The sequence below is a fragment of the Halyomorpha halys genome, unplaced genomic scaffold (assembly GCF_000696795.3).
Source record: "Halyomorpha halys isolate HHAL.00 unplaced genomic scaffold, Hhal_1.1 Scaffold51.1, whole genome shotgun sequence".
NCBI lineage: Eukaryota > Metazoa > Arthropoda > Insecta > Hemiptera > Pentatomidae > Halyomorpha > Halyomorpha halys.
Genome location: NW_027108122.1, coordinates 4,083,465 through 4,096,195, shown reverse-complemented (window position 1 = coordinate 4,096,195; position 12,731 = coordinate 4,083,465). Strand labels below are relative to the sequence as shown.

At 29.3% G+C, this 12,731-nt stretch overlaps 1 protein-coding gene across 1 annotated transcript in view; it reads left to right on the top strand.

Annotated features, from left to right (window-relative positions):
* Positions 1-10,108: 10,108 nt before the first annotated feature.
* The window catches only part of LOC106690945 (ankyrin repeat and protein kinase domain-containing protein 1), a 20,048-nt gene continuing 17,425 nt past the window's right edge, over positions 10,109-12,731 (top strand). Inside the window, exon 1 of the mRNA XM_014436553.3 lies at positions 10,109-10,290. The gene's annotated coding sequence lies outside the window, so the exon portion shown is untranslated. The remainder of the gene's footprint in view (positions 10,291-12,731) is intronic.

Sequence of the window (12,731 nt, the reverse complement as noted above, 5' to 3'; positions counted from 1 at the left end):
ACACGATGACATTGCTGGATAGTGGAGTGGGATGTTCGGAATCCAAACTGGTGATCTGGGATTATATGATTGAAATCTAGGATGTGGTAAATAATAATATTAAAAATCAAAAAACCAGCATATAGTATGATTACTTATAAAATCACTGTTTTGGGTATAGTTACTTTTTGAACCAATTTTAATTGGTGAATTTATGAATAATACTAAACACTGGACGTCGCTTAGAGGTGCTAAAGCGGAAAAATCGATTTTCGAAAGCTTTGATTCCAATTATATAGTTTGTGATTCTCACACTATATAAGCTACAGGATCTAGGAACAGCAAGATTTTTTCCCCTTTTTCAAAGATATTCCATTAATTTAGGCCCCCTTTCAGAATAATGGAAGTTTGACCAAATCACATCCTACTCTAAATGAGTGATATTTAATTGTAAAAGAGGGATAGAAAAATTATCAAATTTTTTCCTGAACTACGGTGGTCAACTAAGCCACACATCAGTCAAATTAGGCAAACAAAATTAGAGCGCTTTACTACGTTATAAATTACGAATTTTAAATAAGCATTGAGAGCTACCATGATTACAAAAAAACGTTCCAGCTTCCTCCGAGATGTAGAGAGTTACTTTTCAAACTAGACCTGTTAAAGTAAACATGAGAACAAAAATCATCTGCCAATCCGATCATAACACCGCAAAGAAATGAAGTGATCGACTTGGCAAAAATCCAACAAAAACCTCTAAATGTGAATACTCTCGAATTTTGTATCTCTCCATTACACACCGGAATCAAATGTATGGGATATATCCTTCACATTGCCTACATAAAAAGTTTTGAAAAATGGAGGACTACAAAAGACACGCGAGTCATGCACGAAAACGAAAAGAAAAGTATTGAATAAGAATTTCTTGAGAAAGTCGGCATCAAAATAGGCTTCGTTAAGCAGTGTTACGGATTTTCAAATAAGGGCAACACTGCCAGACGTTTTTTCGGTGATTGCAAGGTCACAAGTACAATAACGGGAGTCGACCGGATCGCTACCATATTGGAAGTCATATAATAGCAATGCAATGATCGACCCAGGAAAATTCCGGCTCTTCTTAAAAGAAAGAGCAGAGATAGCCATTAAGAAGTATTTATGTTACTACATGCCATCCACGGTGCATAAGATATTGTTGCATTGTGCTGAAATAGTGCAGAAGTCTATTCTCCCAGTCGGAATATTGTCGGAAGAGCCACAAGAAAGTAAAAATAAGGATTACAAGACTTTCAGGATCAGAAAATCGCGAAAAATGTCTCGTATATCTACCAACGAAGACGTGTTCCACAAGCTACTGGAGACTTCGGATCCTTTTATCACGAACAAGAGACCCGAGCCAAAGAAAAAGCACCTAGAAATCAATGATGCAGCTAAGGAACTGTTAATCTAATTTCCTTGAATTTGAAATCATAAGTGTCTTTTCAATTTGAATCCCTAGTTTTATTCTTCACGAAATTCTCCAGTGTTTTAAGCTTCCTTGAAGTTTTACTAGTAAGCATTATTTAATTTAAATATACACTCAAAATATTCGTTGGAACTTGTTATCCTAAAATTTCAGAAATTTTTATCTTACCAATAGGCTTTCATTTTCTCATTATTTCTTTGTCTTCAAAATTTCAATAAAAATAGTTGAACTTGATGCATTTTTTTGTTCTGAGTTGAATGAGACCGGCCTCAAGTTTCTATGTTTATAATCTCTTCTCGAGATATCGACTTTTTTCCGCTTTTTGGCCATTCGACCCCAGTGTGCGCCGGTTTCTTCACCTCTAATTTTATAAAATAAAATGAGGATGTTAAACAGTTAATTAAATAGTTCAGGAAGTTTAATTTTTTTTATTTCCTTCTAAGGTTGAAAGGTTGGGTTCGGGAAAAGGCGAGGGAATGACGTTTCGACGTTTAAAATTTAATTTTTCTAAATTAATAGTTTTTTGAATCAAATTATTGAACAAAACTAAACTGTATAAAATATAGGCAGCAGTGTAGTATACTTATTTGCTTTTTCTAATGTATTGCCTAGAAAAATAACATAAAACTGTGTTCAATTCAACAATGCACACCTTTCTCCTTTCTTCACATTTCTTATTGTGGTTTCAGCAATAGGGCTAATCCATGGTCAGTTACAATTCTCAAGAAATTATGGTATTTTCTTGAAGAATTTAAAACCAAATTAATACAATACCTCACATCGGATCTAATAGCATTCAACGTAAGCAGAAGAGGTGTTAAGAAGAATTAGAATCTAATTCGAAGAATTTGAATAAATAAAAACGTTGTTATTTCTAACATAATATACAAATTCGGAGGCATCAGAGTATTTTTTTTTTATTTTTTAACTCTCGAACTTTTCAAATGCATGTAAATCGTAATACGGTATACATCAGAAAGAGTTCGATTAGTTCAAAATACTCATTTGAATTAACCTGACCCTTAATTATTAATCTCTTTTGTGTGTAAACCACACAAATAATTATCACTATGCTGTATACTGTAATTAAATATTAAGGCAAAATATTTTAAAATAATTATTTAAGTGATGTTTTTCTAAGAATGGTTTTGGAAACCATTATTTCACAAAAATATTCAAAATCTATTCCGAATACCAAAGAAACTTTATATTAGGAATCAACTTATTGTATATAACAATCTATTGACCAAAGCCATTTTGAAAACATTGGCCCAATCTTAGGTGCAAAAGGATACCAGGCCGAGTTGGATATACTTGAGAGAGGTCATCTTTCTATTTTATATTTTATTTATTTAAATATTTTAGTAGAACCTATTTATTTTTAAATTTTAAAAAGACTTAATTTCATTAGTTTGTCAAATAAGCGTCATAATTTATTTATTGAAAATATAAAGGCAATATCTGAGATTATTTGTGAAAGTATAGTAATTGCATCAGCACAAACCTAATCAACAACTTATTTTTGAACAATTATTTTCTTTGATAGTTTAAAAATCATAATCTATTTGAAGAACTAATGAACCTTCGTCATAACTAAAAAGTGTTCGAAGTACGATATTGAACATGTATCAACTTGTTGAGTCCAAAGCTCAGAGTAGAGGGGGTTTGTTTAAATAAAGGAATTTATTAATTTTCCAGCAACATTGGATAATTTTAAAACAGGTATGTACATTTAGTAAGTCTAGCAAGTCCGATATGTGCAATAAGAATTGGTTATTTTAAATTGAATTATTATTTACTTAAGAATTTAATATATCTCTATATACCTTAAATTTTGTAAAGATACTTTCATATTACATGCAAATAATTAACTAATCGGTAATCATAAGTATATGCAATTAAACTTCTGATATAACGAATAACTATTATGATAATTTTCGCGATGTGCATCGATAAAGCCCTCAGACTATATTTACTTAAAAATTAACATTTAAAACATCTTCAGTAATTTTTGAAGTATAAAAGATTTGTTATAACAAAAAATTATAGTGAACTGCATCGGTACATAGCTGGCTATAAGCTAAGTATAAGTGCAATGCCCGACCTGCACGGACTTGTAGGGTCCAAAGATCTATATTAAACTTTGGATAAATATATAAATTTATTTATTTTATAACTTAATAGGACAATTGTTGAACATTGATGTACATCTTGCAAATGCCTACATTAAGAATTAACCAATTTATTTTACGATTTAGAGAGTATCTTAAATATTTTAGAAAACATTTTGCGTTACATTTATAAAGTTTAATTATCCTTATTTATTTCTAGATGCATTTAAACTTCTGAAGTGAAGAATAACTATAATAATTATTTCTAAGGGCATTGAGAGTATAGTATATTTAGAATCAACTAATTTGAAAGGCAATATAGTTTATTAAAAAAATGATTGAGAATCTTAAATATTTTAGAAAATCTTTGGGACTATATTTATTGGGTTTAAAAAACATTTATTTCCAGATGCATATAAAATTCTGATTTAACGAATAATATTATTAATTATAACGATCTGCATCGAAACAGAGCTCAGGCTAGATAAATGAATAATTATTTATTTACAAAGTTTATAGTATACCTTATAAATTGTATGTAGTTAGCATTTTAAACATCTTTATTTATTTGAAGAAGTATTATACGTTTGTTATAACGAATAATTATCGCGAAGTGCATCGGACCAGAGCTGGGACCAAACTGAGGCGAAGTACGATTTGCGAACCTGCATGGACCTGTAGAGTCTAAAGTTCAAGTAGTTAAATATATTGAAACAAACAAATTATTTAATATTTGATCAAATCGGAAAATTCTTTAAGTATTAGTTAATTTTAAAGGCTATTACATATTTATTTAAAAATGTAATATACATATATGTATACTCAAAATATCGTTGAGAAACCTTCGTGTTAAATTAAAATAATTTAACATTAGAACGTTTTATTCATTTGTAGATGTACTTGTGTATATAGTTAAACTGCTTATCTATCGAATTACTATAAAAATAATAATAATTATACGTACATGAGAATTTTCTTGAATTACATCACATTATTTTTACTTAAAACTGTAGTCCCTGTAGAGTAGGGATTTTGTTACGTCGTAATAGTTTATTTTAAAATTAATTAATATATCTTTCTGCCCGTACCTTAGGTACTTTGCTCTTCCCAAATTAAATTCATTTGAATTCATCGTTAACCAGTACGTACTCTATATGTTTAATTATTTCAAGTACCAAACTTAACTAATTATTATGATAAAGAAAAATATTTCGCTTTGATTTTTACAAGTGAAGAAAATTATGAAGCCGTACAACCTCGTGGTTTGGAAGAACACAAAGTGATCTAAATGCTCAGCGTTAAAAAAAAAAAAAAATCCAAGATAATGGAACATAATTCAACAGAACCAAGTCCTATCAAAGAAAATGAAATAATTGTATCATAATTACAATCTATAATTAATAAACGTACAGTAACAGTTGGCGTAATAATAAATTGTTAATTTGTCATAAGCTCATAGCTTTCCCTACAGAATACTATAATAAAACATAGACAAAAAGTGTACTAAATGGTGTGTTAAAAAAAAAATCAACCAAATTGACTGGTAAGTAACAACACCAAGGTTTAATAACAAATAGTACAAGAGCCCCAGAGGAGAAAAAAGTCAGTTATCTCACCGCAATTTTAGATTACTTTAATGAAAACTATGTATAATTAATAGTTAAAATTGATGAGTCTGCCAAGTATAGGTAGGGGGAATAAAAAATGGCGGCTGTTTCAAAGCAATAAAAAGGACTAATTTTTCATTCGGAGCTCTATATCTTAAAAAGTAGGAACAACACCATCATTTAAAGAAAAGTAAATTTTCTAAAATATGAGCCCTAATAGAGCTATTACGTTAAATAATTTTCGAGATTTAGCTTTTTAAAAAGCAACATTTCATAAAAATGTTGTCTGGGACTTACTGAAATATTAGTAGTTAGTTGATTTATTTTGAGAAATCTATATCTCAGGAACTATGTAACGTACAGATGTGAATTAGCACTCAAATTAAATCTAGTTTAATGAGCTATAAAGTAGTTTATGATGTTTATTTTCGTAAGAGTAATAGTTTACATGAAATTTGCTAAAATATATTGATTTATAGTTGTTCGGACAAATTTTCATTTGCCAAATTTATAGTCATATGTGAATATCATAAAAGCTACTACCCCTACGAAGATAAGTGTCATAAACTACTTTATAGTAAGTTAAATTTCCTTTATTTTGAGTGTTGGCAGATATATGTGCGTCTTATGGATCTAGAGATATACTTTTCAAAAATCCAACATTTTATACAAATAATTAGAAATTAGCATTTTGTGAGTTTATTTTGTCAAATATCATAAAAACTACTACTCCTACAAAGATAAATATAATTAACTATTTTGTAGTAAATTTAACCAGCTTTAAGTTGAGTGCTGGCAGACATCTGTACGTCCAATGGTTTCTGAAATGATGTTTTTTATAAACCTAACTTATTGTCCGAACAACTATAAATTAATTTATTTTAGCAAATATCATGAAAACTACTATTCCTAGGAAGGTAAAGGTCTTCTTTATAGTCCATTAAACTAGATTTAATTTGAGTGCTAATAGACATCTGTACGTCACATAGTTCCTGAGATATAGATTTCTCAAAATAAATTAACTAACTACTTATTTTTAGGTAGATTTTTAAGAAATTTTGCTTTTTAAAAAAGTTATATCTGGAGAACTATTGCACGTAAATATCTCTTTTAGGGCTAATAAAATTGCTTATAAAATGTTTTTTCAGCAAATTTACTCTTTTTTTAAATAATGTTCTCTTAGATTTTCTAGTGTTGTTGGTAGTTTTTAATATATAGTGCTCCGAATGAAAAAGTTAATGTTTTTATAAGGTTTTGAAACAGCCGCCATTTTTATTCCCCTACCTACACTTGGCAGACTCATCAATTTTGACTGTTAATTATACCTAGTTTTCATTAACGTAATAAAAAAATGGGGTGAGATAACTGCCTTTTTTTCTTCCCGGCTCTTGTACTAAAAAATGACATTACTCAACTTTTTAATTGAATATTGAGTTTCCGATAAATTAGTAGAATGTTGCATTTATTTCACTCGACCGTAAAATGCATATTTATAAACATTAAAACTTGATCAGTGGATATTAAATAAAAATAAGAAATTAATTTTTAAAAAATTAGAATACGAAAATAACCCAACTTATACTCCTATTTCTTCTAAGAGGCCGTATGTTCTTGTATAGCTGCTTAGACAATAATTAGTTTTGTTTATACATCTGAACGATATTCTAGTCTATTCTGAAAACACATTCGCACACTTTCTTTATGTATACAAGGGCAGGTTCATTCCGTATGTTGATATCCTATATATAAATATGAATGTATTCTAGGAGTCATAGCGTTTAGTTATCAAAATTCAAAAAGTTATACTAAATCACTAAAATTGTAGAGTGTATTTTTTTATATAAGCTTGTGCTAAGATAAGATTAGTATGTTATATTTACTTTAATTTGAAATCTCTATACAGAGTTTTTGAAAAGGTTGCTAATAGTTTCCGACACATAAGCTCAGAAACAATGAAAATCGGTGAAAAAATAAAATGTTCAATCAATTTGAAAAGAAATCAATAAAATTAAATATCATCGTATAATCATTTTGCGGTTCTGTAGCATATTGACGGATCAAACAACATAATGTTCAAATAAAAATAAAAAATGAACAATTATTAAAGAATTATACTAGTGGTAGAGGGTGCTGAACAAGAAATCAAGACGAAATATTGTTATTTAATTATAAAATTTGCAGTATTATTATTGTTGTTAGGTGGATCAGTTTGGCCAGACTCCAAATCAGATCATTGTTGATTGTTTGTGCTCAATGAAATATTCTCACCTATTGCGACTATAAGGCACACGATGGGCCCGTGGCACTGAAGCGCAATTCTACCCGGAACAGTGCCCTGGTTCAAGGAACTGCGTTGGCCAAATGGCTTCTCTCAGCCTGGCATAACAAAAATATACTTATCAACTTTAAAGATCGTGTAGTTCATATTTTTTATGTTCATAATCGTTGGTGGCATTGAAAACCGCTTTTCAAAACAGTGAATAACAGTTCAAAACAGTAAGTGTTCATCTATATTATATTAGTGGATGAGAAAAGACGGAGACTACATTGGGAATAATTAGCAAAATTATCAATAATTATTTTATTGGCTTTAATCTGGTTCAGGCAGAAATATAAAGAAGAAAAAATCCTATTCATAAAATTACAGTTCTTGGTTAATTTAAATTGTACCTCCTAATTTAATTTTAGGAATTGTCCCTGGAGGGGTGTACCAAGGATCTAGAGTAACAACCCGCTGTAACAAGGGCGGGCAAGACTAGATAATCAGGTGTTTCACCTCCGGACTTAAAATAGCACCCTTTTTTAGAATCGATATCTCACATATAACAATATACATAACAGGTAACTTTAAAATACCAAAGGTAGTAAAAGGTAAGACCCAACACGAATTACTTTTCTTTTCACAGTAATGCACTTATTAATTCACTTTTTATTTCTAATTTAGAGGGATCAGAAAAAAAAAAACAAGATAATCAGGTTGTGACATTTCAGCACGGAATAGGGGAATGAGACAAACATTTTAATATTGTTATACATAATTATTGCAGTGCTTTATTAGTTATTATAATTATTCACTGTAAAAAAAAATAATAATTTTTATTAAATTAATAACTTATTCCACTCCGGTTTGACGCATTATTTCAAAACCGTTTATGGGGAAAACACCAGCCTTTATAACATCGCGCTACGACGCACAGTGTCATGGCAGTAATCAGACATGTAATAAAATTTTCCATAAGAACAAGTGCGTAACCGTTGTCATGATGAATCTGGGATTAATGATGATCCCGGTCAGGGTAATTAAGGGCCTATTATTTTCTCACTTTATAGAGAGTGCTCCAGCTTCTAAAAGCACACAAAGTGATTATGAACACTAAATGTTCAACAGAATTGTAACAGGTTGTCTTATCGATTCAAAAAATAGCCAAAATTGGTTACTGCTGGTTCTATTACTAATAGTTCTCTTCTCAGGGTCAGGGGCCCCAAGAATCGCATTGTTCTCAGGGCCAGGGGCCCCAAGAATTGCATTGTTCTCAGGGTCAGGGAACCCAAGAATTGCATTGTTCTCAGATTCAGCGGCCCCAAGAATCGCATTATTCTCAGGGCCAGGGACCCCAAGAATCGCAGTATAAAGATGTCTATGGAAATTCATGCTCTTCGCTAATTCACTGAACGAAACTAAAGCCAAATGAGAGTCCCATTTATTTCTATTTTATTTTTTATTTTTTAATAACAATATATTTTATTGAAATAATAATACATTCTCCAAGACTCAAGGGCAATGATTATCATATTCAATCTTGTCATTTATACTTAGGAAAGATAAAAAAAAAATAATTAAGAAAAATAAATAAATATAGTAAAATGTAAAGTAATAAAATAAAGAATATTAATAATAAAATAAAAGACTGGATATAAAATGAAATTAGGTAAGCAAATAGTAGGAAAATAAGTGCATAACAGGGGTTAAGAAAATTAAAGTAAATTAATGGAATAAAAAACAATAAAATAAATCATCTGAACATAATCATATACAATGTTTACATTCAACCCAGGGATTTTATAATTTTTTTTTAGGCATAGATCCTAATGAGTTCAAGTAAATCAATAATTTATTATACCTCTAGTTTCCTGTTTTATTATGAACGATATGAAAGAAGCGGTAAATTATTTTTTACTCTATTGGTAAAATCATTAAAAATTTTTTCAAGGATAAGAAAAATTTAAGATACGAATATAAATGAATATCAAGGAATGAAGATATGAAAAAAAAAATTGTACGATAGTAAATGAAAAATTTATTTTATTCGTTCAAATTAATGCTGAATATAATTGAAGACTTTTCCAGCAAAAGTCAACGTAACCACTTTTGGAAAATTATCATTAAAAAATTAATTTGTGAACATGTCATGTAGATATGTCAAATTTTTATTATTAAGATATTGATTGATATTTGTCTAGAGAAAATTTTAATTTTTAAATATACCGAATACGTTTTTTTTCCAAAATACTTTCACTTTTGAGAATCCGAATCTAAACTTTTGAAAGAAAACTCGTCAGATTTTTCAATAATCACTAACTATCTTTTTTGAAGAATAATGATATCAGTATTTATGTAGAAATTTTATTGCGATTCAAATAATTATACACTCATAAATAAATTAAATAGGAATGGGACATAACAACGCATTGTTGTGCCGAAGAGTTTCTTTGTTTACATTCACCCCTTCTCTTTTCGAGGTGGAAAACAGTCTGCAATACAACTACGCATCGACAACAAGACGGATATAGTTGCAGGTCCAGAATAAAGATTGCGTGTATTACCTTTCGAAACATTTCTTAGTTCCAATTTTTTTTTCCTAGTGTGAGGGGAACAAAGACGTAACGTTGGATATGGTTAAAGCTAGGTCGGAAACTAGAAGGAAGATGTCCCAAGGACCTTGGAGGTCTTTTTCCGGCCACCGACTTACCGCTTGTCAGGAGCGAAAATAGAACCCCCACTCTCGAAGCTCCCTGCGCCAAATCTACATCTGTTGTGCCAACAGCTGACGAAGGCTCAGTTTGTTTTGAACCTTCAAATCGGTGAGAGGACTGACCCAAGGAATATATCCATTTTCAGGAGCACTGCGAGGTATGTTACAATAAGGCAATGCAATTATTTCTCATTAATTGGTAACAACATTGCATAAGTAGAGCTGTACAATTATTGATTCGAAAGTACTGGAAGTCCACGGCTCTATTATTTAATACAATCGAATAAAATAGTATTCAAGAAACATTAACTAGCCAAATGCGTCAAAACTGTAAAAAAAATTATACAGGATGATAAGCGAATATTAATCTTGAAGTGCGTGCCTGATCCATTATCCTACCAAACCCTAGTATGCATGTAGTCCGTAACAACGTACTACTGTTTGACAGTGTTCTAACTGCTTGTAACATGCTCATATGAAACAGAGGTTCGGAGTTACAATTTACAGCTTCTATTTTTCCAATTCATGTTGATTTATTAAATTTTATTAATTTCGAAGCTAAACTTTGTATGTTAGGTCCTTGTCAAACCAAGGATACGATATGTCAAACTCTAACTACAGTTTATGAATTTCCAAATCAAACTATCAAATCACTAAATACGATCATAACAGAATCTTCTAAAATTAGAAATTATTAAACAAAAAATTACAAAATATTCACCTTGAAGAACGATGTTCGCATTTTTGTACCTTTTTTTTTATATATTCTTAAATAAAACCATTTAATAGTTATTATAAAAAAAATATTTGTTGGAGGATTCTCATTCGCATGCTCCAAACAGATATAGATTTTACGAAGTAGTTGAAGGATGCAACTCCGTATAAATACACTTATAGTTTCCGGGATATTTTGCATCAACATGGCATATATCGCTGTTGATTCAATTTTTATATTTTTTCAGAGATCAGTTATATGGAAATTTTAGAAAGCCAAATTTTGTGATAGCATTAATCTGCATAAAAATAATAATTACTCAGTTTAATTGTCTTTTTAACTTATATATCCTTTTGTATATATTTATTGAAAATCCTTGAATAAACCATAACTAATAAATAAAAAAAATTACGTAGAATCGTTTTAGTTGATTCAATTGAATCGTGCGTGTTAATTCGAGCTTTTTGTCATATTAAAAAAAAAGTTATTAAAGGCTTAGAGAGCCATACTGTATAATATTTTAATACAGTCGATACTTAATTATGGTCTGCCTGGATTATAGAAGTTAGACATTTGAAGATTCAGATTAATTGATCTATTTAGAAAGTGCTGCGTGGTCGAATTCAATATAATTTGTACAAAAAAAAACATGAAAAATTAAAAACATTTGTCATTCGCTCACCTCGTCATTTAATCACCCACTCCTCAGTTTGTAAACAAATTAACACAAAGTAAACACAACAATATTTTGCTTTAAATAGTAAAACATGCTTGTTGAAGGCATGGATATTTCAGGAATACAAAAGCCGTTGGTTTGTGTAATTGTAAAAGATGTAGAAAATAGGTTAAAAAATTGTGTTTATAACTTACTTCCTTGTTATATTCCTGATCATAAGTTGGTATTTATATCTTGTTAACAATTGAAAAATCCCCCCAAAAATAGATCAATGTCATCCCATATTTTCTTTAATAATTAAATATATCCATTATCCAGTAACGGTCCTGAAATATTTCATGATTTCTTAAACAATTAGTATCAATTTGACACCTCCTAAAATAATTGTTTATACAATAAAACATGAAACGTAATGAACATACCGTGTAAATACTTTTAATAAACTCATATACCAAATATTTTTTCGTTTAGAAAAAAAAAATCCTCGTGTTCTAACTCATAAACAGTTTAATTTAGACAATGATTTTTCACAAATCGTCAAAATTGAAGTATTAATATAAATGATGCATACAATGAGATCTCTTTAAGATTACAAATTAAAGCAAATATAATATTATATGCAAAAACATCATGTTATATTTCTCTTACGTTATTCGAGTACATAAATTCTGCTTAACATTTCAATATTCTAGATTATTTCTTTTGCTAACGTAAACAACGCTAAAATCTTTTTTTTTATCGCTAATTTTTTTTTACTACATTTTATTATAAAATGAAATGTTTTTAATATGTTTGCAAATATTTTTTTAATCTAAGTAATGTGTTTTCTAATATCATTTCTAGTCTGTTGCATAATAGACTAGATATTGCAGTATGTTTATTTATGTAGAGGACAATTTCATAAGGTAATAGATACTAAATGGTGATTTTGAGAAAATCATGCTTGATATCAGTCGTATATACTCACCACAGATAAATTTAGACTATGATTTTTTACAAATCGTCAAAATTGAAGTTCTTAGATAAATTGTGCAAGCAATAATAATTATCTGTTTTTTTAATAGTTGAATTTAATTCATAATTAATGTTTATTCAATTTATAATTTTATTTTTATTGTTATTTTAATTAAAGATTTAGGGGGATAAGCTCTTACTTATTTCTATAATAAATATTTATATTAAATTTTTGTAGGATTAGAAATTTTCAT